The 26,527-nt window shown below is 44.1% G+C and overlaps 2 protein-coding genes across 5 annotated transcripts in view; one reads left to right on the forward strand and one right to left on the reverse strand.

The window, feature by feature from the left end:
• Positions 1–15,062, reverse strand: part of LOC128690895 (CD109 antigen) — a 326,701-nt gene extending 311,639 nt beyond the window's left edge. The window contains exon 1 of the mRNA XM_053779656.2: positions 14,931–15,062. The gene's annotated coding sequence lies outside the window, so the exon portion shown is untranslated. The remainder of the gene's footprint in view (positions 1–14,930) is intronic.
• Positions 15,063–24,341: 9,279 nt separating this feature from the next.
• The window catches only part of LOC128690896 (probable palmitoyltransferase ZDHHC24), a 30,196-nt gene continuing 28,010 nt past the window's right edge, over positions 24,342–26,527 (forward strand). The window contains exons 1-2 of one of the 4 annotated variants that reach the window (XM_053779657.2): positions 24,347–24,461; positions 25,750–25,876. The gene's annotated coding sequence lies outside the window, so the exon portion shown is untranslated. Of the gene's footprint in view, positions 24,598–25,749; positions 25,877–25,936; positions 26,119–26,527 lie in introns of those variants that run through there. The other 3 variants (XM_053779659.2, XM_070088304.1, XM_053779660.2) reach the window with 3 other exon arrangements.

The following is a 26,527-nucleotide window of genomic DNA, read 5'->3' on the forward strand; positions in this document are numbered from 1 at the left end:
ACGGAACAGAGAGGGACAGGGACGGGGCAGAGAGGGACAGGGACGGAACAGAGAGGGACAGGGACGGGACAGAGAGGCACAGGGACATTTACGTATACCAAGAACAGTGATGGTTCTAGTACTGATCTCTGGAACAATGAAATATGTAAACTGCATGTCTGCTGGCATGACCGAGTTTGTCCTTGCAGCAATATTTGATCACTGCAAAGAGTATATTTATCCGCTGCTTTCCACTTGCCGGTTAAACAAGGTATCAAAATATTGTAGATAAACAATATCTTGCGTGGTCACTATTATTATCTCAGATAAAATAAACAAATATTTTGTATATTAAAACAGTAAACTATTCGAAGTGCGGTTGCACACACACTCACACACACACATACACACACACACCATACATAGCTTTAAGATGAGGTACGATAAAGCTCATGGAGCAGGGAGAGTGAGGACCTAGTAGCACTCAGTGAAGAGGCGGGGCCAGGAGCTGAGTCTCGACTCCTGCAACCACAATTAGGTGAGTACAATTAGGTGAGCACACACACACACACACACACACACACACACACACACACACACACACACACACACACACACGAACAGAATACAAAAAGGAGTAGACCAGAAAAGACTACAAATTGATTTAGACAAGCTTAGTAGGCTTGATTTGACAAATAGCTACTGAAAATTAACCCCAGCAAATGTAAAGTTATGAAAATCGGAGAAGGGCAAAGGCTTACGGAACAGTGTATAGACTCGGGAGACAAAGACTGTAAACCTTCCTGACAGAGAAGGACCTCGGGGTGAGCACAGTGTCCAGCATTTTCGACTGAAGAATTCATCATCGGAATACCCTCTGCAGCAAACACGAGACTGGCAAATATAAGGGCAGCTTTCACCAGCAACAACAGGGAGGCATTCACGACCTTATACACAGCATATGCCAGGTTCATCTTGGAGTATGCAGCGCCAGTATGGAACCCGCATCTGGTCATGCATGGAAAGAAGGTGGACAATGTGCAAAGCTTTGTAACGAAACTAATTCCAGAGCTGAGGGATATGACATATAAGGAGAGGCTTGAGGAGCTATACCTGACGACATTGCAGGACAGAAGGACCAGAGGTGACATGATTACGACGTATCAAATACTCAGAGGAACTGACAGGGTGGACAGGGAGAGTCTGTCTGAGAGGCAGGTCTCAGCTGGAGGCTAAAAACACAGATGAATCACAGGAATGTTAGGAAATACTTCTTTAGCAGTAGAGTGGTCAGGAGGTGGAACGACCTAGACAGCGAAGTGGTGCAAGCAGAATCCATACATAACTTTAAGACTAGGTATGATAGAGTTTACGCAGCCAGGAGAGAGTGGAACCATTAGCGGCCAGCATAGAGGCGGGGCCAGGAACTGAGATTTGGCCCCTGCAACCATCATTTGGAAAGAATAATTATGCAAGTACACACACACACACATACACACACACACACACACAACTGCTGCAGCATGTGGGTGCCTGGCAAACCTAAGATTAGCGTTCCGATACCTCAGTAAGGAATCGTTCAAGACTTTGCACACCGTGCACGTCAGGCCCATATTGGAGTATGCAGCACCAGTTTAGAACCCACACCTGGTCAAGCACGTCAAGATATTATAGAAAATGCAAAGGTTTGCAACAAGACTAGTCCCGGAGCTAAGGTGCATGTCCTACGAGGAGTGGTTAAAGGAAATCGACCTGATGACACTGGAGGACAGGAGAGAGAGGGAAAGACATGATAACGAAATATAAAATACTGAGAGGAATCGACATAGTGGATAGCGACAGAATGTTCCTGAGATGGGACACAGCAACAAGAGGTCACAATTGGAAGCTGAAGACTCAGATGAATCACGGGGATGTTAGGAAGTATTTCTTCAGTCACAGAGTTGTCAAGAAGTGGAATAGTCTGGAAAGTGATGTAATTTAGGCAGGATCCATACATAGCTTTAAGAAGAGGTATGATAAAGCTCATGGAGCAGGGAGTGGGCCTATGTAGTAGCGACCAGTGAAGAGGCAGGGCCAGGAGCTATGAATCGACCCCTGCAACCGCAATTAGGTGAATACACACACACTGTTTAAAATTATCAACAATAAAATTACCCAAATTAATTTAAAATAAGAAATACCACTGCTGTTTTATGAAAGTGAAGGTGAGCTGTGTCTCCAGGGAGTCCTGGACCCGGTGCCCTCACACCAAGGGACCCTGGCACCAAGGTGCCCTCACACCAAGGGACCCTGGCTCCGGAGCCACGGTCCCTGAACACCTGCTGCCTTAATTGTAGGCAACAGGTGTTCAGGGACACTGTTTTGTATATATTTTACTCGCTCTAATTTACCAAAGACTGCCATGCTAATATTTAGATAAGCTTATAGGAGCTTACCTGCAGCTCTTCTGTTTTCTTAAAGCTTTTCATTTACAACTACATTTCTTGCTTGCACTGAGGTAGAAGGGGCTGGGTTATAGGGCGCAGGGATACCTTACTTCTATCTCTCTTTCTCTCTCTCTCTCTCTCTCTCTCTCTCTCTCTCTCTCTCTCTCTCTCTCTCTCTCTCTCTCTCTCTCTCTCTCTCTCTCTCTCTCTCTCTCTCTCTCTCTCTCGGATTGCGCAGCGACAAACATGGATCTACTTATATCATAATGAATGAGACACATGTACAACACCTGTGCATCTTTACTGTGTTGCAAAAGTGTCTCATTGATCAACTTGTTGGTTTTCTGAAGCATTTATATAACAAGTTATATCATGTAGTGTGGGACACGACTCCAGTTTCCCTCACTTGGTATTTCCAAAACAATGGCTCAAAGATCCACTAGTATTGAGTGGAAGGTCGTGGAAGGTGACTTGAGAGGTCAAGAACCAGATATAAACTTGTCAGAGAGGAAATACACCTGTTATAATATATACACAGTGTATCACGGCGAATATACACCTATCATTCTCAATAATATACTCATATTGACATTAACACAAGCACATGATGAAGTGTCTTGAAGTTGTTTTCCTTTCAATATATTTTTAAAAACACATTCATTATATATTCAGTTGTTGTCTTGCCAGATGTGTGCTGACATCACAGTTAATATGACTTTCTGAGCTGCAACATCCCCACCTCTCCGTCAGAGTGCAGACCTTTTTGCAACCCACCTCCAGGATTCAAGTCCGGCTAACCGGTCAAGTCATGAGATACACAGTTTGGCTCCACTCATTCCTCTATAGTCTATAACATGCTCACAAAAGACTGCTGGATGCTCTAGCCCACCTAACTCCACGCTTCCTTTACACCACACCTCACTCCAACTCTTCCTGGGATCTCTACCCCTCCTTCCCTCCACTTTAGATTTATACACCACCTCTTGGACGTCCAGTGCTGCTTCATCCTCTCTAAATGCGCAAACCACCTCAACACCCTCTCGTCAGCCATTCGAATTATGCTTTCGGTAACCCATCACCTTTTAATCTTCATGCTCTGAATTCTCTGCATAATATTCACACCCCATACTGCTCTCAAACATCTCTATTGCCTCTTGCCTCAAACCCATATAAATGTGCAGGTGCCATTAAAATCCCTTTTGTCTCTAAGAATCAACTTCTTTCCACATTTGCCTCAACATACCACCCATCTTCCTTCCCTCATCAGCGCTATGTTTCACCTCGTCTTTCATAGACCATCACTGACATATCTACCCCAAATATCTGAAGGCATCTCTTCCTCCATATTCACTCCCTTCATTTTAATACCCAATTTTTCATCACTTGTGCTTTTTGTTACTCTCATCACTTTGCTCGTGTCTATATTCACTATACAATTCCCATCTTTCACATTCCCCCCTCAGATTCCCCACACAAACCTTTACAAGTTTCTTCAGAATCTCTCCACAAGAACGGGGTCATCGACAAAGAGCAACTGTGACACCTCTCACTTTGGAGCAGAATCATTACCTTTTAATCCCACACCTCTCCAACACCCCAGCATTTACTTCGTTTACATCCGCATCTATATGCTAAATACCCATGGTGACATCACACACCCTGTCTAAAGCTTACTTTTACTAGGAAATATTGCGGTTGTACTATTTCCTATATACACTAACTTGAGTCTGACTGTCTGAATAAAAACGCTTTACTGTTTTTAATGACCCACCTAATCCATACATTTCCAACATCTGACCCATCGCTTCCCGTATTTTATAACGTAATTAGCATATCTCTGATCGTTTTTGTGCAATCAACCTTGTTATTGTTGTGTCCACATAACGCAGGTGCTATACAAGGTGCCGTAATATTGTTCTATACCTTTGAAACATTCTAGAGACTAATGCATCAAGTATGTTCATTAATTTCAGCTAAAATCCATTTTGAGAAAGGAAAGTAAACCTTAAAAAATATTAGTATCCTGATAATGTAACTTTTAAGATGTAATTTTCTCTTAAAAATTGGGAATGAAATGGAATTGATCATATTTTGTACATATATCAATGTACAGTGTAGGAATGAGCCAAGTTACTTACGAGCACCGCCCAGGATGCGGTGACGGCGTTACTAGCAGCAGAAACAGCAGTAGCAAGTAACACCTTTACAAGTCGGAACTTCTTCGTTGCTGTCAGCAAGCGCCTTCCAGAGGTCCATATGTCTCTTCAACAGCTCATGGAGTTCCCACTGATAGTAAGTCAGGACGGGAAGTTGCGTTCGCCAGACGATATCACGTTGAGTATGTGTGTGTGCAGCGCCAACGTCCTCCACTCACTGTGGCCGAGCAATGATATCTTGGCTGTGATCTTGTGTTATAATGTGAGGAGGGTAAGCGGGGCCTATGTGTGTGCGAGCGTGCACAGGGGTCTGGTGTGTTCCATCATCACATTCCGCAGGGAAATGCTCTGCACCTGTGTATGTGTGATGGTCACCCGCCACCACTGTTGCAACACTTGTTTAAGTCATCGCCAGCTTCCCCCAGCAATGTAGCTTTAGCTTTCATAAGAAGAGCTTCAGAATTTAGCTTTAATAAGAAGAGCTTCGGAGTTTAGCTTCGAGAAATTAATTCCTGGGTACGGTACGTTAAAATATCACCCAATTTTACTACTAGACTTAGGAAGAAAAAATTGAGATAACCCTTAAGCTCTTAGTTAAGAGTAACAGATCGAGTGTGAGAGCTTCAGGAAGTGGACTCTCAGAGGTGATGTTAAATAATAATAATTATAATAATAATATTTAAAATGGTATTAATTTTCAATGCTGCGTTTAAAATTGTACTTGCAAAGCAACTTTGACGTTAATTATGCAACTGATCAACAATTTGAGAAGGAAACTCAAGATGCCAGAAAATCAGAGTCCAGCAGGAATAAACCAGTTAGTCCAGCAGGGGTAAACCAGTGAGTCCAGCAAGGGTAAACCAGAGTACAGTGCAGGTAAACCACAGCAGTTGTTGATCAACACTATCAAGACACAACAACTGAACATCAATACTATCAAGACACAACAGCTGTTGATTAATTTAAAGTCTGTCAATATGAGACGAATTAGATGGTTCCAGGTCGACTAAGAATTTCCTGGAAGTGTTGTTGCTGTATTAAGGTCTAATTAGACAGCTTGTGTTGTGTGAGTCCTGCTCCTAGAATTCTGATAAATATATCAAATCAAATAAAATCAAATTTATTCTCTATAAGGGTTATAATGTGGGGTTTACAGGTTCTGGGTATTGTGTGGTTTACATGTTATAAAATACTAATTACAGAGGGGCCCACTAGGACACCTAGCATGGCTAGGCATTTCGGGCAGACTTAGATTAATTAGTAAGTAAGTAAGTAAGTAAGTAAATTTATTCAGGTATACACAAATACAGTTACATAGAATTATCATACATAGCAGCATATGTGTAGAGAACCTAGGATAACCCAAAAAAGTCAGACAGAGTGACTTATTTCCATTGGGGTCCTTTTACCTTATTATTATAATATAAAGGTTATAATATTTTCTTATTATTCTACAATGAAGATAACATCTTATTATCATACTAAAAAGACTATCTACTACACGAGGGTCATTAAGACTATCTACAATACGAGGGTCATTACTAGGAATAAGGTAAAATTTACACGTATTTTAGCTAAAAAATAGAAAATCATTCCCCTCCCTTTCTGTAGCTTCATTCATCAGACACTTTTTGGTAGTCTTCTTGAACTGGATCATGCTATGACTGGCTTTGACATGTGCGGGTAGTCTGTTCCATTCCTTTATTGCTGTACAATGAAAGGTGTTTGACAGACTACCCGCACATGCCAAAGCCAGTCATAGCATGAACCAGTTCAAGAAGACTGCCAAAAAGTGTCTGATGAATGAAGCTACAGAAAGGGAGGGGAATGATTTTCTATTTTTTATCTAACATACGTGTAAATTTTACCTTATTTCTAGTAATGACCCTCGTATTGTAGATAGTCTTAATGACCCTCGTGTAGTAGATAGTCTTTTTAGTACGATAATAAGATGTTATCTTCATTGTAGAATAATAAGAAAATATTATAACCTTTATATTATAATAATAAGGTAAAAGGACCCCAATGGAAATAAGTCACTCTGTCTGACTTTTTTGGGTTATCCTAGGTTCTCTACACATATGCTGCTATGTATGATAATTCTATGTAACTGTATTTGTGTATACCTGAATAAATTTACTTACTTACTTACTTACTTACTAATTAATCTAAGTCTGCCCGAAATGCCTAGCCATGCTAGGTGTCCTAGTGGGCCCCTCTGTAATTAGTATTTTATAACATGTAAACCACACAATACCCAGAACCTGTAAACCCCACATTGTAACCCTTAGAGAGAGAAAATAATGTTTTCCCCTCAAAAAAAAAAAAAAAAAGAGCAAGAAATTGGAATAATGTATTTTCAATTAGATCTAGACGCCCACATTTTTCTCCAACCTGTGTTAACAACAACAGGCTTTCCCCTTGAGTCATTAACAACAGGCTTCCCCCACCCTTAGTTAACAACAAGCTTTCCCCTCACCCTGAATCAACAACAACAGGCGTTTCCCATCCCCTGAGTCAACAACAACAGGCGTTTCCCATCCCCTGAGTCAACAACAACAGGCGTTTCCCATCCCCTGAGTCAACAACAACAGGCGTTTCCCATCCCCTGAGTCAACAACAACAGGCGTTTCCCATCCCCTGAGTCAACAACAGCTTTTTCTCCCAACCCTGAGTCAACAACGACAGGTTTCCCCTCCCCTCGAGTCAGCAACAACAGACTTTCCTTCAGCCTGCAAGATCTGATGCATGGCGCCCAGACTAACTATCGAGCGGACTGTGCATGAAGACAAGTATCCCGGGAAGAAAATGTGATATTCTTCACTGATGTTGTAGACAGTGTTAGAGAGGGATAGTGGTAGGCATGTGCACAAGTTTCCGTTGAGAAGATCCATAGAGAAGAGCGGAGAGAGGGTAACAATAATGGTTGTCACGGGTAGTTAGTCTCACTGCCATAACCCGAAAACCAGAAACAGAACGATCTTTATGAAAAAATACCAGGTTTAATGGGCTTCATTTTGTAACACTGTTGTGGGCCAAAACATAAAGTTATTTCCCGACTAGCTGCAGGAACTACCCAGTTATTATATAATATAAAAATGAGTTGACATGCCTGAAGATTTTATCAGCTTGAAACCCAAATAACCTGTTGCCTTAAGAGTAAATTTGTTGATTGCCCACTGGCCACTTTAAAGTTTAATAAATAAATAAAATTATCTTTAAATGAGACACAGAAGATTTGAAATTTGAAGTCAATATAACGAAGCATTCAAGTTATATTACACAAATCAGTTTTCCAATTTGTCCAATAATCTTACAAAATTGGCACCCAGAAGCTCAAAGCTATTCCGAACCTTCCATGATAATTAAAGAATGTGAAGAATTTAAAACCTAGAAAAAAAAAATTTTTGCTTAGTGATTATAACCAATTAAACCAATATATTTAAAACAGTAAAACTGAAAGTTTAGCAGCTACACTGCCAAAGTAGAATCCAACCCGCTATCAAAAACACAATAGTATTAAGAGTTTCAATCTGACCAGAAAAGGCATTCTCAAATTATCTTACAGGGACACCGGATAACGAGGAAAAAACGGCAAATGTATTAAAGGTAAGTATCCCTCCCCCCCCCCTCGAAGGATACCTTAGTAATGAACCTAACCTTTAGGTACATATTATAATATAAAGAACAAAAATTGGCTTAGTTCTTTTACTGTCTGGGTCTGTAATTTTAAGCAATATTAATACATCAGCTTATGAAATGACAGGTAATGAGTGTAGCAAGGTGGCTGTTGTGAGTGTAACACTGCTAGAAGTTGGTGGTACAAGCACACACCAGGGCTCACACACCAGGGCTCACACACCAGGGCTCACACACCAGGGCTCACACACCAGGGTTCACACACCAGGGCTCACACACCAGGGCTCACACACCAGGGCTCACACACCAGGGCTTCGTCAAGCCTTGTAACAGCTTGACAAAGCTCCTGGAGAGCGAAACGTTGCCACAATAAAATGTCACATTAGCTGCACTTGTGTCCTTTTACTTAACATATTGAGTGTTCCTTCCTCCTCTCTCTTCATCTCCTGTTCCTTTTTTGCATACTCCCTCAGCTGCTCCCTTTCCAACTCCGTCCTGCCCCAGTCTGCTATATACTGTAATACTGCGTGTCTTACAGTCTCACTTCCTGTCTCAAGATCCTGTTCCTGGCTTTATTTGATGGGAGATTTTGTGTCATGGGAGTACCTCCAATCCTCTGAAAATTGTTGTTAGGTAAGACACATATGCAACAGTTAGGTATCTTTATTTCGAAACGTTTCGCCTACATAGAAGGCTTCTTCAATCGAGTACAGAAAAGTTGATAGAAGCAGAAGAGACTTGAAGACGATGTAATCAGTCCATCACCCTTAAAGTTTTGAGGTGGTCAGTCCCTCAGTCTGGAGAAAAGCATTGTTCCATAGTCTGAAACAATATTGAAACATATTGTTTCAGACTATGGAACAATGCTCTTCTCCAGACTGAGGGACTGACCACCTCAAAACTTTAAGGGTGGTGGGCTGATTACATCGTCTTCAAGTCTCTTCTGCTTCTATCAACTTTTCTGTACTCGACTGAAGAAGCCTACTATGTAGTCGAAACGTTTCGAAATAAAGATACCTAACTGTTGCATATGTGTCTTACCTAACAACCTGTCGGTATTTTATACCATTTTAATATTCCTCTGAAAATTGTTCAACTACTGAATCAGTTATCTTACCCACCCGTTTTTCCTCATCCCATCCCCTGCTTCCTGATCCCTTTCAGCCTCTTCGAGTCCATTGATCATCAGTAACTTCTCTCTTTCTTCTTCACATTACCATCTTACTGTTTCCTCTACCACCTCCTTTGCCTGTTCCTCTTCTGAGGAAATCTCCACTACTAATTTTCCTTCTTTACCCATTTCAAATCTCTCCTCTCCTTCTCCTGCTTTTATTGCCGCTACACCACCAGTTCGCTCTTTAATATCTTCCGTGAATTCTCTCATTTTTATCACTTCCTCCCCCAGTTTTAGAACCATTTATTCAGCCATGATAATCCATTTATACCTCTTCCATAACCTTCTAGTTTCTCTTATTGCTTATTCCTCAGTTTCCTCCTGAAAGGAACTCAGTTTTCTTTGCTAACTAAAAGGACACAAATGCAACTAATGCGACATTTTTATTGTGGCAACGTCTCGCTCTCCAGGAGGTTTATCAAGCCGTTGATAAAGCTCCTGGAGAGCGAAACGTTGCCACAATAAAATGTCACATTAGTTGCATTTGTGTCCTTTTAGTTAACATATTGTCGGTAATTCTACCAATATTAATACAATTTTCTTTGCCATTTCTCGTCCAGATTCATCGCTAATCTATTTATCATCATGACTAGATAGTGCAACTCGCCTCCTGCACTCCCCACTCTCCCTCCAGTTTGACTGCTTCTCAGATGTACCATTTTCTTGCACTTGAAAGGGTGTAAGACTACACTAAAATAAAAGCCAGTAGGCTGTGTAGCTTGTGTTTGTTTGTGTAAGTGTAAGTGTGTGTGTGTGAGAGAGAAAGAGAGAGAGAGAGAGAGAGAGAGAGAGAGAGAGAGAGAGAGAGAGAGAGAGAGAGAGAGAGAGAGAGAGAGAGAGAGAGAGAGAGAGAGAGAGAGAGTAACCCTCACAAAAGTGAGTTTAGTTTGTTTAATATCTTTATCTTGCACTCCATACCCATCCTGTGGGCGGTAGTCAATAGATTACAAAGGTACACAATGGGTCCAGGGACTGGACCCCAACAGCAGTGTTAATTTTAATATTTTTAACCTCACGGCATTTTACACACACACACACACACACACACACACACAGGTGCCAAGAGCTATGACTAGATCCCTGTAACCACAAATAGGTGAGTACACACACACAGAAGAGGTATGATAGAGCTCATGGAGCAGGAAGAGTGACCCAGTAGCGACCAGTGAAGAGGCGGGGCCAGGAGCTATGACTCGACCCTGCAACCACAACTAGGTGAGCACAACTAGGTGAGCACAACTAGGTGAGCACAACTAGGTGAGCACAACTAGGTGAGTACAGGAGCCAGGAGCTATGACTCGACCCCTGCAACCACAACTATGTAAGTACACACATACACCATAATTTTCCAGGTGCTAGGAACAAGCAGTAAGGGAATAATGAAGGTCCTCGGTCAGGTTCACACATGATATACGAGGAATCTTGGCAAGAACTTTGAGCTTCAGAAATAAACTGCAGGAACTGAAAAAAAGAAAAGAGTAGGAAAATTTGGTGCGGCTCTCTTGTGAAATTGCTGATAGGTGCTCCACCTGCTGGCAACACTGCTGGTAGGTGCTCCACCTGCTGGCAACACTGCTGGTAGGTGCTCCACCTGCTGGCAACACTGCTGGTAGGTGCTCCACCTGCCCACACTGGTGACCGAGGCTTCACCTGCCCACACTGGTGACCGAGGCTTCACCTGCCCACACTGGTGACCGAGGCTTCACCTGCGCACACTGGTGACCGAGGCTTCACCTGCCCACACTGGTGACCGAGGCTTCACCTGCCCACACTGGTGACCGAGGCTTCACCTGCCCACACTGGTGATCGAGGCTTCACCTGCCCTTACTGGTGACCGAGGCTTCACCTGCCCACACTGGTGATCGAGGCTTCACCTGCCCACACTGGTGACCGAGGCTTCACCTGCCCACACTGGTGACCGAGGCTTCACCTGCCCACACTGGTGACCGAGGCTTCACCTGCCCACATTGGTGACCGAGGCTTCACCTGCCCACACTGGTGACCGAGGCTTCACCTGCCCACACTGATGACCGAGGCTTCACCTGCCCACACTGGTGACGGAGGCTTCACCTGCCCACACTGGTGACGGAGGCTTCACCTGCCCACACTGGTGACCGAGGATTCACCTGCCCACACTGGTGACCGAGGCTTCACCTGCCCACACTGGTGCCCGAGGCTTCACCTGCCCACACTGATGACCGAGGCTTCACCTGCCCACACTGGTGACCGAGGCTTCACCTGCCCACACTGGTGACGGAGGCTTCACCTGCCCACACTGGTGATCGAGGCTTCACCTGCCCACACTGGTGACCGAGGCTTCACCTGCCCACACTGGTGACCGAGGCTTCACCTGCCCACACTGGTGACGGAGACTTCACCTGCCCACACTGGTGACGGAGGCTTCACCTGCCCACACTGGTGACGGAGGCTTCACCTGCCCACACTGGTGACGGAGGCTTCACCTGCCCACACTGGTGACCGAGGCTTCACCTGCCCACACTGGTGATCGAGGCTTCACCTGCCCACACAGGTGACCGAGGCTTCACCTGACTGGTGATCGAGGCTTCACCTGCCCACACTGGTGACCGAGGCTTCACCTGCCCACACTGGTGACGGAGGCTTCACCTGCCCACACTGGTGACGGAGGCTTCACCTGCCCACACCGAGGCTTCACCTGCCCACACTGGTGACGGAGGCTTCACCTGCCCACACTGGTGACCGAGGCTTCACCTGCCCACACTGGTGACCGAGGCTTCACCTGCCCACACTGGTGACCGAGGCTTCACCTGCCCACACTGGTGACGGAGGCTTCACCTGCCCACACTGGTGACCGAGGCTTCACCTGCCCACACTGGTGACGGAGGCTTCACCTGCCCACACTGGTGACGGAGGCTTCACCTGCCCACACTGGTGACCGAGGCTTCACCTGCCCACACTGGTGATCGAGGCTTCACCTGCCCACACTGGTGACGGAGGCTTCACCTGCCCACACTGGTGACCGAGGCTTCACCTGCCCACACTGGTGACGGAGGCTTCACCTGCCCACACTGGTGACCGAGGCTTCACCTGCCCACACTGGTGACGGAGGCTTCACCTGCCCACACTGGTGACCGAGGCTTCACCTGCCCACACTGGTGACCGAGGCTTCACCTGCCCACACTGGTGACCGAGGCTCCACCTGCCCACACTGGTGACCGAGGCTTCACCTGCCCACACTGGTGACCGAGGCTTCACCTGCCCACACTGGTGACGGAGGCTTCACCTGCCCACGTTTATGCCTAAAGTGCATTTCCTAGTTCTGTATGTTATATACTTTTGTAATTAGACAACGTGTATTTTGAGAAGCGAAATATTACCCACTTCAGTTTTTTTTTACGAGAGAGCGAGAGAGACAGAGAGTATCAGGACCAATTACAGTCATTCTATCACATTTTCTTTACCTAAATGGTTGAGGTGAGGATGGTATAGCAGAAGGCTCTCTCCCTAACCTCCACTCCTTCCGGTCACGCTGCTGGTAGGAAGCAATCAAGAGTCAATGAAGGATACACAACACACTGTGATGATGAACATGCAAAGAAATTTGACAGAAAAGGAGGTAAGTACAAGGTAGATGTCATCAGTACCACTGCTACTGTTTATACTACATTTTCTTCCACTAAATACTATGAACTGAGGTGTCCATGTAAACTGGTCATGCTAAGGACCGGCAGAATTGTAGTCAGTGTGCCAGTGGCCACAGTACTGTGTTGACAATGCAGCCAATAGGTTCGATCGACGGTACGGCTGGAAACATTTGGGCTCGTTTCCTTAAAATACCTGCTGTCCCTGTTCACCTAGCAGTATATAGGTACCTGGGTGTTAGCTGACTGGTGTGGGTCGCATCCTGGGGACAAAATTAACTTCACTTGCCCGAAATGCTCTGCATAGCAAGGCGCTTTCTATATAGTATGTCATTGATGTCAGCTATGGTCTTTATAAGTTGCATCACATTCTTCTAGGTAAATCCTACACTTGCCAAGTGTTTGTGCTGTTATAACAGGGAAGTTCAGAGCTCATGTGCACGACCGTTGTTACTATATTGACTACAAACCCAAAAACCTTTTAGAAAACCCTTTAGTAACTACGACTTTCCTTGAAGGACCTGCCTAGTATGGGCCAGTAGGCCTGCTGAAGTGTTCCTCCTTTTTCATTTTCAAAAGTATTCAATACCTTCAGCGGTAATGACGTTTTACAAACACTGTTCGCAAGAGTAACTTCACCTTCCATTGTGCTACGTCTTTTTATTTGAAGTTTTATTTTGTTATTCCGTGTTATTGTATCACTCTACTTGTGCTGTCGTTGTACTAGTTAGCTTAAGAACGACTTTCACGAACGTGATCAAAAGTTTATTTTGAACATTAGATAGAGTGGATATAAACAAACTGTTGGGACTTGAAGAGAAGGAGCCAAGGAACAGATGGCGGCTAAAGGCACAAATGAGCCATAAGGACTGTAGGAAATACTCTTTTTCAGTTTTAATGTGATAAGAGGAACGAGCTAAACAAAGTGGTGGTGGAGGTAAACACTACACAGCTTTAGCAGTACGTACGATCCAGTCCCGGAGACCAGAAATTAATGAGGACAATTGATAAGTGTTAAGAGGTAGGACCAGGACTCGACCCTTGCCAACACATCATAGAAAAGTAATTTAGTGAGTAATAATTGTGGGAAAATATGTCGGCGTACAGAGTTTACGCAAGACGCCAGTCCAGGAAAGATTGAAGAACAGCAGCAGCAGCAGCAGCAGCCTCACCTGAGCTGCTCTGGACTTGCTGCACACTCTCCCCGGCTCCACAACACCACTCACTACTAACATATTTACTCCTTAAATCCCACCTGTAAAGTTTACACTGAGAAAATACAGTATCAAGCCAAGCTCTGAGACTGTAGTGACATACCCTCATTATTGTTGCGTTCACGGAGTGCAAAACCCATAGCGGTTACGCAAGCCCTAACAGGAATGGGAGGCACTCAGGTTCGATCCGAGGAAGACGAACACGGGCTCAGTGGCTTAGCTGAAGTGTCCTTTGGCCGGCACGGTGGGACCTGCTGTGAGGGACATGTCATGAACGGGCTGAGACTTGACACGGGCCCAACCTACTTTCCAGCACGTGTTGACTAGTGACCCACGTGGTGCTCCCTGCTCCACGCCCACCGCTCCACGTTATTGACAACGCTCTGTCACGCAACGTTAGCCTCTCGTTAGTGCGTACGCCGTAACAGAGTGGTTATTTTGTCCTTTTCGTGAAGGTCTACTGGGAATTAGCTGGGAGCGCGCAGGTACCTGAGGCTCCATACCGCGATGCTCTGACATACTTCACACTGACAACACTACCACTACCTCCTCTGGTATGTGTGTACCCGATAAATAATTGATTTAAATCCATATTCCTGGCTACACACAACCCAGAGCTCTCGTAAGATACCCAAATACTTTCTACTGGCATAAAAATCATTATCTCCCTTAAAACCAATGGGCAATCCCTGATATAGAGAAGCACTTGTGTAGCCTACCTGGGCGCCACTACATGCGAGGTTCAGGTTCACTCATCGGAGACGAACACACTGCCTACCAGGTACCAGTCACTAGGGAACGAGGAAACACCAATGAAAGGGCACACGACAGTCTGGGTCGACGTCACCCACCACACTGAGTGAGTGGCTGCCTCACCACCACAACAACCAGCCATGTTTCTCCTACTTACCCGCTGCTGCTGCTGCTGCTGCTGCTGCTGCTGCTGCTGCTGCTGCTGCTGCTGCTGCTGCTGCTGCTGCTGCTGCTGCTGGTGCTGGTGCTGGTGCTGCTGCTGGTGCTGCTGCTGCTGCTGCTGCTGCTGCTGCTGCTGCTGGTGCTGCTGCTGGTGGTGGTGGTGGTGGTGGTGGTGCTGCTGCTGCTGCTGCTGCTGCTGATGCTGTTGATGTCGCATGTTGCCGTTGATGTTGCTGCTGCTATTGATGCTGATGCTGTTGATGCTACTGATGCCGCTGATGCTGTTGCTGTTGATGTTGCTGATGCTGCTGTTGATACTCATGCAGCTGATACTGCTAATGATGCTATCGTCGCCACAGCTGTCGCAGTCGCTGCCGCCGCCGCCGCCACAGCTGTCGCAGCCGCCGCCGCTGTCGCCACCACTGCCGCCACCGCCGCCACTACCGCCGCCACTACCGCCGCCACTACCGTCGCCGCCGCCACCACAAATACTATCCTCCCCTGACAACCACAAATACTATCCTCCCTGACAACCACAAATACTATCCTCCCTGACAACCACAAATACTATCCTCCCTGACAACCACAAATACTATCCTCCCTGACAACCACAAATACTATCCTCCCTGACAACCACAAATACTATCCTCCCTGACAACCACAAATACTATCCTCCCTGACAACCACAAATACTATCCTCCCTGACAACCACAAATACTATCCTCCCTGACAACCACAAATACTATCCTCCCTGACAACCACAAATACTATCCTCCCTGACAACCACAAATACTATCCTCCCTGACAACCACAAATACTATCCTCCCTGACAACCACAAATACTATCCTCCCTGACAACCACAAATACTATCCTCCCTGACAACCACAAATACTATCCTCCCTGACAACCACAAATACTATCCTCCCTGACAACCACAAATACTATCCTCCCTGACAACCACAAATACTATCCTCCCCTGACAACCACAAATACTATCCTCCCTGACAACCACAAATACTATCCTCCCTGACAACCACAAATACTATCCTCCCCTGACAACCACAAATACTATCCTCCCTGACAACCACAAATACTATCCTCCCCTGACAACCACAAATACTATCCTCCCTGACAACCACAAATACTATCCTCCCTGACAACCACAGATACTATCCTCCCCTGACAACCACAAATACTAACCTCCCTGACAACCACAAATACTATCCTCCCCTGACAACCACAAATACTATCCTCCCCTGACAACCACAAATACTATCCTCCCCTGACAACCACAAATACTATCCTCCCCTGACAACCACAAATACTATCCTCCCTGACAACCACAAATACTATCCTCCCTGACAACCACAAATACTATCCTCCCTGACAACCACAAATACTATCCTCCCTGACAACCACAAATACTATCCTCCCTGACAACCACAAATACTATCCTCCCCTGACAACCATAAATACTATCCTCCCCTGACAACCACAAATACTATCCTCCCTGACAACCACAAATACTATCCTCCCTGACAACCACAAATACTATCCTCCCTGACAACCACAAATACTATCCTCCCTTGACAACCACAAATACTATCCTCCCCTGACAACCACAAATACTATCCTCCCTCAAATACTATCTCCCTGACAACCACAAATACTATCCTCCCCTGACAACCACAAATACTATCCTCCCCTGACAACCACAAATACTATCCTCCCCTGACAACCACAAATACTATCCTCCCCTGACAACCACAAATACTATCCTCCCTGACAACCACAAATACTATCCTCCCCTGACAACCACAAATACTATCCTCCCCTGACAACCATAAATACTATCCTCCCCTGACAACCACAAATACTATCCTCCCCTGACAACCACAAATACTATCCTCCCTGACAACCATAAATACTATCCTCCCCTGACTACCTCCAGTGAGAGGTAGTTCTGTAAGCAACAATTCCTTGATAATGACAGTGGTCAAAGAAGAACGGCCAGACTGGCACAAGCTGACAGAAAGGAGACAGTAACACAGTCATGCATTACAACAGTGGTATGCAGAAAAGCATCTCTGAGCGCACCACACCTTGAACCTTGAAGTGGATGGGTGCCAGCAGTTGAAGTGCCTACAGTGGGCACAGGCTCGCCAAAACTTGACAGCTGAAGATTTTGAATAGATCACCTGGCCTGACAAATCGAGATTTCTGCTGCAACATGCAGATGGTGGAGTCAGAATTTGGTGAAGATAACATGACCCTATGGGAACCTTATTGGGATGGCAGATTCGCAGTATGGATATGCAGGGGACAAATCTTCAACAACTGCATGATGTCATTATGTCATCATGAATCAGAATCTCTAAGGAATATTTCCAACACCTTGCTGAATCACTGCAAAAAAAAATTCAGGACTCTGGGGGCAAAGGGATGGGGGCCCTAATGTGAACTGGAAGGGCGTACCCAGTAAAGTACCCAGTAAAGTACCCAGTAAAGTAACCACTGATTCCAGGGACACAATTGTTGCTTTATATGAAGTCATCCAATATATATATATATATATATATATATATATATATATATATATATATATATATATATATATATATATATATAAACACTGATCTCTGGCTGAAGGAGACTCGAATCTACGAACCTTGGAACAAGGTACGCAGTGCTATACCAAACTCATCACACTGGACCAATACCTTGGAGTCAAGCTTGCGCTAGACTTTAATCCAAGTCTAGCGCAAGCTGGACTCCAAGGTATTGGTCCAGTGTGGTGAGTTTGGTATAGCACTGCGTACCTTGTTCCAAGGTTCGTAGGTTCGAGTCTCCTTCAGCCAGATAGATAAATATATAGATATAAATGTTGTAGGCCACCATTTTTTACACCTCCAAATGCTGCGTTTCGTACTATTTTCCACCTTTCGTACAGAAGGTTGCCACCTTTCTCGGTGGCTCTACCCATTACCATCTCGTCACACACACACACATACACGAGCTAACTTTACTGTCTTTCTATCTTTTTCAGTTAATATGAGTGAACGACACATAACTCCAGGCGAGTGTGCAAGTAATGAAGAGTTTCAGGAAATTAGCAACACACTCTTTCAATAATATATTAAACTTTGTGAAGCGACATTTGTTTTGTAGGAAAATCGGCTAAAATGCTTATTGGTACGTTATGTAATAAGACATATACCTTATTGCTTTAATGGCCGGGAACTGACACAAAGTGTGTGCCTGAGGCCTCAACACCTGACTGACCTTAGTGCTGTGCTGGAGTGCAGACACAGGCGTGTTTATAGTCACGACTGTAAGGTTTTCTCCGTGCCCTCCATGATGCTACCATATTGATATTATAATTTTGTTTATGTGAAACTCTAAACCTATGCAGAACATTCAACGCAAAGAGCGGTGGAGGCTTGATACTCCGTCCGGTAATCTTCCGGCCAGCTGGGCTACATGACGGCTCAACGGTGCTGTAGATGAGTATTTGTCACGGTGGATGAGAACTGTGTGCCGAGCTGTTGTCAAATTTTTATGAGCATGACTCGCGAAATTGTAATGACACGATTGTAATCAGCTCACTGAACGGAGGATTGGAACCCATGACAATCATTTGTGGTCACAGTGAGGTCCCATGCTAACCTTCCTGTAAGTGAATCTTATCAAGCCGGCAGAACACTGAATAACGCACTGGCTTGCCGCGGATTCGAACCCTTTGATGAGAAAGTTCTAGAGCAAGATTTGGTTAATGCTTTGAGAGTCAAGTTCTTAATCAAAGAATGATAGGGAGGTTGGCATTATGGAGAGCTTCAGTGAGGACTCGTGTTGTGCTGTGCTTATATAATAATGGCCTTAATTTTTAAAGGGGTGGACAGGCAAGCCAGCAGAAGGCCTCGGTCAGATGACCAAAAGCTCCAGCTGCGGGTCATCATAAGATAAGACCTGCGTCAGAAAACACTTGTCCTGTTTCCTGACAAATCTTAACCTAACCTAACCTACAAACAATAGATGTTCATAGTGGAGCTGTCTGCATTCCTTGTTGCTCTCATGTAGACTGCTGGTTGTAGTGAGTCCGTTTCACCATTTATGTAGATGAGCAGAGTGCCCTAAATACCTTGACACATTTCGTTCCAGAACATCTGATGATTAAAAAAGGAAACAGGACGGGCTTCTCCGTGTCCTTGCCTGGCATAAGGACGTGTCACGCTGTTGGTGGCAGAATCTTGCCAAACGTCCAGGGTAATGATAGAGTGAACCTCAAAGTAAAAATTATCGCACAGATCACTACAGTAGTTCTCTGCCTTAATTAATGGTCACATTCGTCATTTTGTCCTTGAGAAGTTCCTTTTCCGGTGGGACCAAGAAACATGCAGTAAATTGTACATAGTTAGGCAGGACGTAAGACTGTACCCGCCAGTATTCCACAAGAATGGTAATGCGAGACAGCCCGGTGGCCTGGTGGCTAAAGCTCCCGCTTCACACACGGAGGTCCCGGGTTCGATTCCCGGCGGGTGGAAACATTTCGACACGTTTCCTTACACCTGTTGTCCTGTTCACCTAGCAGCAAATAGGTACCTGGGTGTTAGTCGACTGGTGTGGGTCGCATCCTGGGGGACAAGATTAAGGACCCCAATGGAAATAAGTTAGACAGTCCTCGATGACGCACTGACTTTCTTGGGTTATCCACCCAGGATAACCCAAGAAAGTCAGTGCGTCATCGAGGACTGTCTAACTTATTTCCATTGGGGTCCTTAATCTTGTCCCCCAGGATGCGACCCACACCAGTCGACTAACACCCAGGTACCTATTTGCTGCTAGGTGAACAGGACAACAGGTGTAAGGAAACGTGTCGAATGTTTCCACCCGCCGGGAATCGAACCCGGGCCCTCCGTGTGTGAAGCGGGAGCTTTAGCCACCAGGCCACCGGGCCCACCAACTTGGGTGGCTAACCCTCCGGGGTTAAAAATCCGAACGAAATCTTATCTTATCTTATCTTCTCTCTAGATTATGTATAGGATACATGTCTCTAGGCATGCTTGTATGAGATCGTGTCTCTACGTAGATTCAGTGCGTTATGTATATATATGTGCATGTATGTACTCACCTATTTGTGGTTACAGGGGTCGATTCATAGCTCCTGGCCCAGCCTCTTCACTGATCGCTACTGGGTCCTCTCTCTCTCCCTGCTCCATGAGCTTTATCATACCTCGTCTTAAAACTATGTATGGTCCCTCCCTCCACTACATCACTTGCCAGACTATTCCACTTCCTGACATCTCTATGACTAAAGAAATACTTCCTAACAACTCTTTGACTCATATGAGTCTTCAACTTCCAATTTTGACCCCTTGTTTCCGTGTCCCATCTCTAAAGCATCCTGCCTCTGTCCACCTTGCGAATTCATCACCATGGTGACAGCAGAAGCTGTCACCATGGTAACCGAGTTGTTATTCAATAACATTCGTTTTAAACTCAGTATCTTTGTTCATAAACACATCTATAAACATTAATATCTCCTGAGAACAGTTTTATTGAAGTTCCCTCAACTCTTTATTACAACAATATATTTTATTGAAAACTTGGACCAATTTATTCTTGTGATAAAATATTTTTTTATAATTATCTTTCTGGATGTAATAATTATTGTTACTATTGTTTAGTCCTTTCTTACTCTTAATGGAAGTTTAGTGGTTCTTTTAACACTGTCAATATACTGGCCTCGCCGGAGGGTAAATAACCCTTATCAATCAGACTGTTGTTGTTGGCATGTAATACACTACGTACACAACCAATAGATCAGGTTTCTGGAGTATTTTGTAAGTATGATTTACTTGCCATAGTAACCTGACCCGGTATTGACCATTATCACATCTGAGTGCGAGTTTCTGTAATTATTATAATCAAAGGGGGAGCGCTAGACCCATAGGATTATGTAGCGCCTGTGGGGGGGGGAAGTATTCAGGCTTTGTTCAGGGAACTTGAGTACAGAACCGATTCCCTAGATCAAGAGCCCTTTACCAACATCAAGGAACCTTGCTTCAAGGGTCACTGTTTCGAGAAATTGTAGCTTGAAGAATTTCATGCTTTCAAGGGAGCTCTTCATCCGTGTCCGTGTATGTCTCCATACTGCCAGTTTGTCCTGGAATGTTTTTTGGGTGTTGTTGGCAAGAATATAATTTTCTTATATATTATGAATTTTACAGATTATAATAAGCACTGCCTTCATTTAAATCTATGGGACCAACCCTCTTTGTTTGATTGTCTGAGCACCCGAGAGGGAACCTTCCCTTGCTGGAACCTTCCCTTGCTGGAACCTTCCCTTGCTGGAACCTTCCCTTGCTGGAACCTTCCCTTGCTGGAACCCTCCCTTGCTGGAACCTTCCCTTGCTTTATAAGTACTGTACATTTTAACCTCAGGATGGTATCTCACTTAACTAATACGGTCTTGACAGTGACGTGGGGTTTAATTACAGATATTTGAGAGGAAAGCAGGTACCTTCCCCATGGTATCTCACTTAACTAATAAGGTCTCGACAGTGACGTGGAGTTTAATTACATATATTTGAGAGGAAAGCAGGTACCTTCCCCATGGTATCTCACTTAATTAATACGATCTTGACAGTGACGTGGGGTTTAATTACAGATATTTGAGAGGAAAGTAGGATGGTATCTCACTTAACAGATATTTAATACTTTCCCCATGGTACAGATATTTGAGAGGAAAGTAGGTTGACAGTGACGTGGGGTTTAATTACAGATATTTGAGAGGAAAGTAGGTACCTTCCCCATGGTATCTCACTTAACTAATACGGTCTTGACAGTGACGTGGGGTTTAATTACAGATATTTGAGAGGAAAGTAGGTACCTTCCCCATGGTATCTCACTTAACTAATACGATCTTGACAGTGACGTGGGGTTTAATTACAGATATTTGAGAGGAAAGTAGGTACCTTCCCCATGGTATCTCACTTAACTAATACGGTCTTGACAGTGACGTGGGGTTTAATTACAAATATTTGAGAGGAAAGCAGGTTCCTCCACCCTGGTGTCTACCTGACCAGTCATGTCAGTAATGGAGTATCCTCACATCTTTTCTGACATATTATTTCATGCAGGTGCACCAGATAGGCCAGAACAATTATCCACAATTATACCACGAGATATAATGAAGATAAATAATTCATTATTAACAATGATATAAATTCCGTTTTCTCTCTGTGTTGAACACAAGTGCCTTATATAAGTGAGTCAAATTATACTCTGCTAAAAAAAAAAAAAAAACATGAATTTTCCTAACATAATTTTAAATTAACTGAACTTCACTGACTTAAGACTGAGGGAGACTGACATCAGTCAGTCTATCTATCATCTTTCTATCATGCAGGAGGAGCCACAAGTCTATGTACATCACTACTGCCCGGCTCCGGCTGGGTTACAAGTATCTTCAGAAGGTTAAATCACCACCACCAGATGTAGACCAAACGAAATGTAAACTTTGCCAGATGGATTGTTGTCACACCTTGCTTCCTTATATAGAAACTGAATATAGCAAGATCTCGAAAAGAGATCCTGCTGTATTCCATAGGTTGTTCAGAAATGTTTGTTTGTAGGAAGGTGGGGTAGTGATCAGCAGTGTTATCTGTGATTATCCCTGATTTAAGGGAAGGTAGTATATTTGTTCATATATGGTCGATTATGGTTGCACTCGTCTCTATAAGCATTGTTGGTTTTGTTATAGCTGGTATTGTATGGGTAGTGAATTGTTCATACTGTTAATGAAATTAATTACTGGTTGGTCATCTGCTAGTCTCCTGCTAGTAGTAATTGCTGCTTGTTCATTTGATTGTTATTAGCATTTTTATTTCATCACTAAAAGTTGGGATGTTAGCATGAAGCATCCTGTATATACTAAGTTTTTTACAGAAAAGTTGGCAAATATATATTCACCATATTCATCCTGTAGCATGTGGTGCTACAACATAATAGTTTATTAGAATAATAGATGGCAATACCTCCCCAGTTTGGTCTGGCCTACAGTTGTGGGTTGCTGTGTATCCTGGTAGTGTGTAGATGTCTATTGTATCTTGCTTAAGCCTGGTTTCAGTAAGAATAATACAGAAGAAGGTTGTATTTAAGGAATCTAGGAGTGCCAGGAGGTCATCATAGTCCTTACTTAGGGATCTAATATTGCAATTAAAAAAATTTATATTTCTAGCATTACTGAGGACAGTACTGTCTTGTGTTACTGTGTAGTAAAGACAGTTTCTGTCAGCATTTTACATTCAAGTTTCAGGCTATTTACCCCTCAAGGGAGGTTCCTTGACGCTGGTGAGGGGCTCTTGATCTAGGGAATTGGATCTGTGCTCCGGTTCCCTGAATTCAGCCTGAATGCCTTCCATCCCCCCTCCCCCCACTTGCGCTGTATAATCCTATGGGTTTAGCGCTCCCCATGATTATAATAATAATAATAATCAGGCTATTTAGAGCAAATAATGAGCAAAGATATTCAGTTGCAATTAAACTGTGTGCGGTCGTAGTTTCCACAAGGTTGAGAGCAACAAGTAAGGTGGAAGCCCAATTATTAATTCTAATACACCTCTATATACCATCAGCCTGGTTGACAACAACAGCACGTCCGGCCATTCCACTGACAGGGTTAAGGGATCCATCAGTGTATCTAGTCTGTGTGATAGTATTCTTTGTCCTTAGGTCGTGTATGCGTTCCAGAGCAATGGTTTTAGAAAGTAATCAAAGTTGAGGATTGTATATGATTAGTTTCTTGGAAGGACACATTGGTATGGTGATATCGAAAACTGTTATCTGGTGGGAAATCTTATTGTTTCCTAACATGAAATAGTTCAGATAGTCCAAACATTTTATGTGTTGCTTTTATTTGAATCTATCTTGATTCACTTGTCTCATGAATTATATGTTCTAGTAATTCTTCAGAGACAACATTGTTTTGATCGCCAGGCAGCAGCTTCAATCCTCTCATGACTGATTTCACGCAGTCAGCAACATTAGATATAACTAATTTGTTATTCCTAATATGAGGAAAGTAATTAGTAATATGAAAGTAATTATTTAATATGAGGAAAGCAATTAGTAATTGCTTCCCATACACTAAGTATTTTGTTATAACCCAGTATTCTTTCATGGTCCAGCAGTGTTCTTCCTCGTGCATCAGGACGCTGGGTTCAATACGGTGTTGGGTGTCAATGGCCCTATAAATCCACAACAAGTAGTATATCTCCAGAAATATCGTAATGTCTTCCACAACCATCACGGCGGGACTTCTGCGCCAACCTTCGTGAGTGTGAACATCTCGCTCTCGCCTGAGTATCAGTGACATTTCCACCGCTCTCTCTGGGACGCTTTTCCTCGTCTATTTTGCCTGCCAGCGCGCATTACAGGAGGGGCACCTGGTCATAGGCTTTTTTTTAATAGTAATATTATACTTCAGCATGATACAGTGTTTGTATGAAGTTAAATGACATTTGGGTGTACATGCAGAGAGCCCCTATATATGCAGAGCGTTTCGGATATGCAGACCGTAATGGAAATAAGTCATTTTGTCTAACTTTTTTGTTATCCTAGGTTCTCTACACATACGCTGCTATGTATGATAATCTGTGTAACTGTATTTGTATATACCTAAATAAACTTACTAGCCAGTTTCATTTTTCCGCTTTGCGAATAATTCTTTAACGGTTTTGGTGTGAAACCGGTTACTAAACTTAGGTGAGGGTGGGGGCGTCTCGTTCTGTTGGGGTTTCCCCTCGAGAGAGGGTCCTTGATGCAGGTGAGGGAAATTGGGTTATGCTCCAGTTCCCTGGATTAAGCCTGAATACCTTCCAGTCTCCCCCCACAGGCGCTGTATAATCCTACGGGTTTAGCACTTCCCCATGATTATAATAATAGCAATCTGCTGGGGCATGGCAAGGGGGTCCACCTGATCTAATTGGGACGTTCTAGTTCCTGGTTTTATTTTGCAAAGGAATTCTTGTTCCTTTTTTTTTTTAATCGCCCAGCTTTGGGCAGGCCCCCATGGCCTGGTGGCAAAAGGTCTCGCTTCAATACACAAATAACCCGCACATAGACGAGAGGAGCAAACGACGACGTTTCGATCCAACTTGGACCTTTTACAAAGTCACACTAACGAAAAGGGGAGAGCGAGATGTATATATAGGTAGGAGGTGGTGGTAGTAATAGTAGTGGGGGAGGTAGTAAGAAGGAGAAGCCAGTTAAATACTAAGAAAGAGGAGCACTGCAAGGAAACTAGGTGCCCACAGAGGGTAAAAGCAAGAACACACGGTGAATGTCCGGGTTCGATTCCCAGCGAAGGGATGGAAACATTGGACATGTTTCCATAAGACACCTGCTGTCATGTTCACCTATCAGTATAAAATGGGTACCTGGGTGTTAATGGACTGGTGTGGGTTGCATCCTGGGACAAAACTGATCTAATTTGCCCGAAATGTTCTGCATAACAAGCGGCTTTCTATATAGTTGTATGTCTTTGATGTCAGGTAGGCCTGTATACCTTGTACATGTACTTGTAGAAAATTAAGATATTATTACAAATCATCCCCTTACAGGTGACCCCCGAGACCTGGCTGGCAAAGCTCTCGCTTCACACACGGAGGGCACGGGTTCGATTCCCGGCGAGGAAGAAACATTTCGACGCGTTTCCTTACATCTGTTGTCCTGTTCACCTAGCAGCAAGTAGGTACCTGGATGTTAGTCAACTGGTGTGGGTCGCATCCTGGGGTACAAGATTGATGACCCCAATGGAAATAAGACAGACAGTCCTCGATGACGCACTGACTGACTTGGGCTATCCTGGGTGGCTAACCCTCCAGGGTTAAAAATCAGAACGAAATCTTATCGTACACCGGGAAGTTGGGTTCGATACTACGTAAGCTGTCAGTGACTCTTATAAACCCAACAAACAAACATCACACTTGGTATGTTCAGACTTATTTGTATTTGACCAACTGTCATTGACATTGTAAATTTGATATGTAAGTAAATAATGTGAGATCGAGGCCCTTTAGGGGAATGGCTTTTGATCCAGAGAATTTTCTCCCATTCCCCATCTAATACATTAAATAAGATTTTGGGATTTTTAACCCGGGGGAGGGTTAGCCACCCAGGATAACCCAAGCTAGTCAGTGCATCATCGAGGGACTGTCTGGCTTATTTCCATTGTGGTCCTTCAGTTTTCTGCCCCAGGATGCGACCCACACCAGGTACCTACTTACCTACCCCAATGGAAATAAGTCACTTTGACTTTTTTTGGTTATCATAGGTTCTCTTCACACATGCTGCTATGTATGATAAATGTAACTGTATTGTATACCTGAATAAACTTAC

This window comes from Cherax quadricarinatus, chromosome 24 (genome assembly GCF_038502225.1).
Source record: "Cherax quadricarinatus isolate ZL_2023a chromosome 24, ASM3850222v1, whole genome shotgun sequence".
Lineage (NCBI taxonomy): Eukaryota > Metazoa > Arthropoda > Malacostraca > Decapoda > Parastacidae > Cherax > Cherax quadricarinatus.